The sequence below is a fragment of the Kryptolebias marmoratus genome, linkage group LG9 (genome assembly GCF_001649575.2).
Source record: "Kryptolebias marmoratus isolate JLee-2015 linkage group LG9, ASM164957v2, whole genome shotgun sequence".
NCBI lineage: Eukaryota > Metazoa > Chordata > Actinopteri > Cyprinodontiformes > Rivulidae > Kryptolebias > Kryptolebias marmoratus.
The window spans coordinates 2,079,792-2,086,818 of record NC_051438.1 but is presented as its reverse complement, the minus strand read 5'-3'; positions in this window follow the sequence as shown (position 1 = coordinate 2,086,818).

Sequence of the window (7,027 nt, the reverse complement as noted above, 5' to 3'; positions counted from 1 at the left end):
GCCATCTCCACCGCCATCACAGCAGCGCACAGCTCCAGGCGTGGAATAGTGGGCTCTGACTGGGGTATCAGTCTGGCTTTTCCTAACACAAAACCCACACTGCTTGTCCTGTCTCCTCTTATGGCTCTGATGTATGCTGCCGCTCCAATGGTGGTAGATGCGTCAGAGAAGACACATAATTCCTTCCGCACAGTGTCGCATAGGGAATTACTGGTGTACATGCGAGGAATGTGCAGATGGCTCAGTTCTTGCAGAGAATCTCTCCAAGATTCCCAGCTTTGTCGCTTCTCTTCGGGTAATGGTGGCCCAGTTACACGTGTCACTGTTCAGCTCTCGAAGTAAAATCCTTCGATGTATTATGACTGGAGCAACAAACCCAATCAGATCGAACAGGCTGTTTACTATGGACAGGACACCCTGACGGGTGAATGGTTTGTCCTTGACAAAGATGGTGAATGTTAAGGTGTCAGATGCTACCTCCCAGCACAAGCCCAGACTGCGCTGCACATGTTCCTGATTTCCACTGAAATCCAGGTCTTTGATTCCTTCTGCATGGTCCTCAGGAGGGAAAGCCTTCATCACAGCTGAACTGTTAGATGCAATCTTGTGCAGGCAAAGATTGGACTCAGACAGGGATGCTTATGTCCTCTGAAGGAGGTCTATGGCTTGTGTATCTGATGGAAGAGACATAAGTCTGTCATCGACATAAAAATGTCTCTCCACAAAGTGACAGCTTCAGCAGCTCTTCGGAGACCATATATGGCTACAGCTGGGGACGGTTTGTTGCCGAACACATGGACTTTCATCCTGTAATCGATAATGTCTTTAGTCATGTGTTACGTCCACCAGGCTCGTTTGATGGAGTAACATTAAAGGAGACCACACAAGGATTTTTTTGATTTAAATGAAAATTGAATTTATTAAATTATACTAAAGAAATAAGACCTGAAAAAGGAATACCTGAAATGAAAAACCAAAATAGATTAATGCAAAAGCCATAACTAACCAGAAATAAGCAAATACAAAACAAACCTAACAAAACCCAAATATAAGATACAAACCAAGCCAAAATGAGTTCTGAGGAGGAAGAGGGAAAAGCCTCCCTTCTGCTGCATGCATGGCAGCTTTAAAGCAGCAGAGCACCAATCAGGGCAAAACATAACACCTGCAGTGGGCCTGTCTCCAGACCCTTACAAGGGGAAAGGGCAGAAACCACTGCAGCCGTAACACCTCCCCCCTTTAAACAGAGGATCGCAAATAGGACCTCTTTAGCCATTTTTCCCTATTAGTCTGGTCCATCAATGGCACAAGACAATGCATCAGCCAGCACATTTTCAGTGCCTCGAATGTGCCGAATTTCAAGGTTGTAAGGTTGCAGAAATAAGGCCCATTGCATCAACCGCTGATTTGGACTCTGCAAGGAGTGCAAAAAGGTCAACGGGTTATGATCCGAATACACCACCACAGGAAATGAATCCCCGCCCACATATACATCAAAGTGCTCCAGTGCTCAAATCAGAGCCAAGGCCTCTTTCTCAATGGTCGAATAGTTAAGTTGATGTTGATTTAATTTCTTAGAAAAGAAACATACTGAATGGTCAACACCTTCCTCATCGGTCTGCAACAAAATGGCTCCCGCACCCACTTGACTTGCGTCAACCTGTACTTGGAACGGCTGATCTAATCTTGGAGCAGACAAAACAGGCGCAGTACTTAAGAGGAGCTTGACATTTTCAAATGCCTTCTGACAAGCTGACGACCACCTAAACTGGACTTTAGCTTTTAATAGGTCAGTTAATGGAGCTACTACAGTAGAAAAATTCTCACAAAAGTTTCTATAGTAACCCACCATCCCCAAAAACCTCATCAGCTCCTTTTTTGAGGTAGGAGGTGGGAAACTATCAATGGCTTGGACTTTAGCTCTTACTGGTTTCACTTGTCCTTGCCAAACAACTTTTCCTAAGTAAGTCACTGTAGCTATTGCAAACTCACATTTTGCTAAGTTTACGGTCAAATGAGCATCCTGAAGATGCTGAAATAGCTGTCGTATGCGTAGCATGTGTTCAGTCCATGTGTCACTGAAGACCACTACATCATCTAAGTAAACAGCACAACTTTCTAACCCAGCAACCACTTTATTCATTAACCATTGGAAAGTGGCAGGTGCATTCCTAAGACAGAAACTCATTACAGTACAAGAGTATAATCCAGATGGTGTAATAAAGGAAGACACTTCTTGGGCTCGAGCAGACAAGGGTACTTGATAGTAACCTTTGAGCAAATAAAATTTACTCACATACTTTGCATTTCCAACACGGTCAACACAATCTTCCATCCGAGGAAATGGGTAGGAGTCAGGTTTTGTAATGCTGTTTAGTTTCCTGTAATCAGTACAGAATCTGTAAGTACCGTCAGGTTTTTTAACCAACAGACAGGGTGAGGCCCAACTGGAACAAGATGGTTTAGCCAGGCCATTCTCCAGCAAATATTGAACTTCTGACTCCAAAAATTGACTTTTCTCTGGAGGAACACGATAGAAACGTTGACGGATGGGCTGCGCATCTCCCACATCTATGTCATGCTCAATTAAATTGGTACATGTTGGGATGTCACTGAACAAGGCACGAAAATTCACAATGGACTGCTTCAACTGCTGACTTCTTTCTGCAGACAAATGATTCAGTAATAATTGCAAATTAGACAACATCTCAGAGTTCTTAAGTCTTGGCTGAAACACAGCATCATCTGGAGTCTGCACATCCTCATCAAATCCTGCTGTGTAGCTCAAGTCTACTTTCACAGAAGAGGCAAATGCCTTCACATCTTTTTCCTCCAAAGTACGACCAAAACAAGACTTCAGTAAGTTTACATGGCAAAGCTGAGTTGGTCGTTTACGGTCTGGGGTAGAAACCACGTAATCTTGTGCTGACACTTGTCTCAACAAAGAATATGGACCATAAAACTTTGCCTGAAATGTAGAACCCTGAGTAGGAAGTAAGGCAAGCACCTTATCTACTGGGTGAAACACTCTACTTTCAGCCTTCTGGTCAAACCATTGTTTCATTTTTCTTTGAACCTTTTTAAGTTTCTCAGAAGCTAGTTTACCAGCCAAGAAAAGTCTGTGACGAAAACCATTAATGTAATCAAACAAATTTGATGGTGGATCAGAACTCCCCAAGTTAGTTTTTAGAATAGCAAGAGGACCACGCACATGATGTCCAAACACTAGTTCATTTGGACTGAACCCTGTGCTTTCTTGTACAACTTCACGAGCTGCCAGGAGAAGCCAAGGCAGATCTTCTTCCCAGTCTCTACTCAACTCTGTGCAGTATGCTCGCAACAATGCCTTCAGGGTTTGGTGAAAACGCTCTAGTGCCCCCTGGGTTTGAGCATGATAAGCACTGCTTTGTTGATGTACTACACCAAGTTGTTTCAAAATCTCAGCAAACATGCGTGAAGAGAAATTGGTACCTCTATCAGTCTGAATGTTCTTTGGAGTTCCAAACACTGAAATGAAATTTGACAGAGCTTTGACAACCGACTTTGTTGTAATGGTTTTCAGAGCATATGCTGCAGGATAACGAGTGTTTTTACACATAACTGTCAGTAAATACACCAATCCTGACTTTGAAGGACTTAGTGGGCCAACACAGTCTATGATCAAGTGCTCAAAAGGTTTACCAGCTGCAGGTATAGGAAAAAGCGGAGCTGGTTTCAGGTTCTGGTTAGGTTTTCCAGTTAACTGGCAAGTGTGACAGGTTTTCACAAAATAAGAGACGTCTTTTTTCAGACGAGGCCAATAAAAATGACTTAAAACTCGATTATAAGTTTTATTGACTTCTAAATGGCCAGACAATTCTCCATGAGCAGTTTTCAAAACGAGGTTTCTGAACTTAACTGGAACTACAACTTGATAAACTGGACCAACAACATCCCTGTAACTGTAAGGCAACCATTTACGTACCAACAGATCTTCTTGTAGAAAATACCCACATGACACTTTTGTGTTCTGTTCAGCTGCCTGGACTTTGTCAAACAGAGCAGCCAAGGTTGTGTCCTCCTGCTGGGCTGCAATCAACTCACTGAGTGACAAAGGAACAGGAAGAGTTGGCAAACAGGCAGTCTTCTTACAGATAGAACCAGGCTTACCAGACTCAACCTCCTTATCAGCCAAAGAACGAGTGATGGCACAAGTTACTGCACAAGCTGGAAATGCCTCAGGAAAGTCTTGAGCACATTCGTCTGACACAGAAACAGATGGAGAAGCTCGGACCACTGGAGGAGGTGCAACATCTCGCCACACACGTCCACCTGCCAGATTGTTTCCTAAAATGAGAGACACACCTTCCACAGGCAAAGAAGGACTTACACCTATAGCTACTTCTCCTTGTACCAGTTCCGACTGCAAGTAGATCCTATGAAGAGGCACAGAGAAAGTTTCCAACCCAATACCTCTAATTAAGACAATACGACCAGTATCAGAAAATGGAGAAAATGGTAAAACAGATTCCAATATGAAAGACTCAGACGCTCCAGTGTCACGCAGAATCTTCACAGAAACTTTGTTTGAATTGCCACTCAAAGAAACAAATCCATGTGTGATGAAGAGAAAAACACATCAGGATCTTGTTCATTAAACTTAGGTAACAACTTCAACATGCTAACCAAGTTGTGTCCAGAAAACCCATCATCACCTTGAGACAGATTAAAAAATCCACCACTTAATCTGCCCTCAGACCTCAACTTTAGAACTCAGCTTTCAGAGATAATTTCTTGACCGCCAACTCATGTGCTAACCTCTTTTCTTCTTGTTCACGTACTAGCTGTTTTTCCTGAAAAGCTAGTTTTCTCTTCTCAATCTCATGTGCTAGCCATAATTTTTCTAATGCAAACTGCATTTCAAATTCAGTTCTCTTAGCTTGAAACTTTAATTGAGAATTCTGAGATACTGTTGTGCCCGACGATTCATCCTCCAACTTTGAGGCACCAGTTAAAGAATCTGAACAATAGGAAGTTACATCTGTCATATCAGCATCTGAAAGAGAAACTCCTTAGCTGTGGTAACTTAAATCCTTATGCAGCTTCAAAATCAATTTTAAAGTATTCAGCTACTTGACGAATCTGCTCTTTTGTAAGCTTTTCCACAAGTTCTAAAGTTGGAGAAGCCAAAAAAAGAACCCACAGTATCCATTTTCAAACAAAATAATTCAACAAACCAACTTACAAAACAGCTCAGAAAATACAAAATTCTTTAACCAACAACCATAAGGAAGTGCGTGACTGGTACAAACAAATGGCAAGTCTCCATTTTCCTACAGCTAACTAAGTGACAAAAAACCCTGACTAACCTTAGCCTAGTCACTTGAAGCACCAAGATACCGCTGGCAGCAAATCCCTCCAGGCCAAAACCTCTCAGGCAGCAAAACCACGGCCGTGCCCTCAGCCCAGAGTCCAGCCCAAAAATAACAAACTAAAATAATAAACAGGGTCATCCAAAATGGAGTTGCCAAAACAACAAACACCAGGCAGCACTTACCTATCACAAAACAAAAAGACTTCTCTCTCCCCCCTCCAACAAAAGTGCAAAAATCCTCATGGACGTCCAACAGCATAGATGGAACACCAAAAATGTCCAAAATCTAGTAAGGTTTCAAACACCTTAAACTAGCCCAAAAACCTACAAATAACCTGCAACACAGGAAAACCAAAGTCAGGGGCATGTAACTGCAACCTGAACACAACAATGAGGCCAATCAAGCGTAATTAGCCCAAATAGATTGGACAAGCTCACACAATGTTACGTCCACAAGGCTCGTTTGGTGGAGTAACATTAAAGGAGACCACACAAGGATTTTCTGATTTAAATGAAAATTGAATTTAATAAATTATACTAAAGAAATAAGACCTGAAAAAGGAATACCTGAAATGAAAAACCAAAATAGATTAATGCAAAAGCCATAACTAACCAGAAATAAGCAAATACAAAACAAACCTAACAAAACCCAAATATAAGATACAAACCAAGCCAAAATGAGTTCTGAGGAGGAAGAGGGAAAAGCCTCCCTTCTGCTGCATGCATGGCAGCTTTAAAGCAGCAGAGCACCAATCAGGGCAAAACATAACACCTGCAGTAGGCCTGTCTCCAGACCCTTACAAGGGGAAAGGGCAGAAACCACTGCAGCCGTAACANGCATGCATGGCAGCTTTAAAGCAGCAGAGCACCAATCAGGGCAAAACATAACACCTGCAGTAGGCCTGTCTCCAGACCCTTACAAGGGGAAAGGGTAGAAACCAATGCAGCCGTAACACGTCATTGTCTCTGTACCACATAAACCTCAAAAAGTTTTTGTGGTCCTCCCTTACACGAAAGCAATGAAACATCTGACGGATGTCAGCTGTGACAGCTACTCTCTCCTTCCTGAATCTAAGCAGGACCCCAAGTAAGCTGTTATTAAGATCTGGCCCTTTAAGCAGCACACTGTTCAGTGAAATTCCCTGGTGCTCAGCACTGGAATCAAAAGCGACCCTGATTTGCCCCCACTTTTGAGGATGGTAAACACCGAAGAATGGTAGGTACCAGCACTCTTCATTTTCTGCAAGGGGCGGTGCTATCTCGGTATGATTGTTTTCAAATATCTTCTTCATGAAGCTCTTGAAATGTTCTTTCATCTCCCCTTTTCGGTTGAGCGTGCGGCACAAGGAAGTAAGGCGCTTTGCTGCCTGCTCACGGTTGTTTGGAAGCCTCTGCCTGGGCGCCTTGAATGGCAGCGGAGCAACCCAGGTATTGTCTTTATCCCTGTACATTTGAGTATTCATTGTCTTTAAAAAGACAGTGTTTTCATATGATGGTGCTAACTTATTGTCATTACCTGTTTCAGTAAACACAGTCCTTCCTATGTTTTGCTCTCTTGGCTGCTTTGATGGTTCAGTGGTGCTCCAGGGGCTCTCCCCGCCATAGCTTGCTCTCTCTTGAAGCTGTATGTATGCATCACATGATGTCATGTAAGATGGCCGACCACCAGGCAAA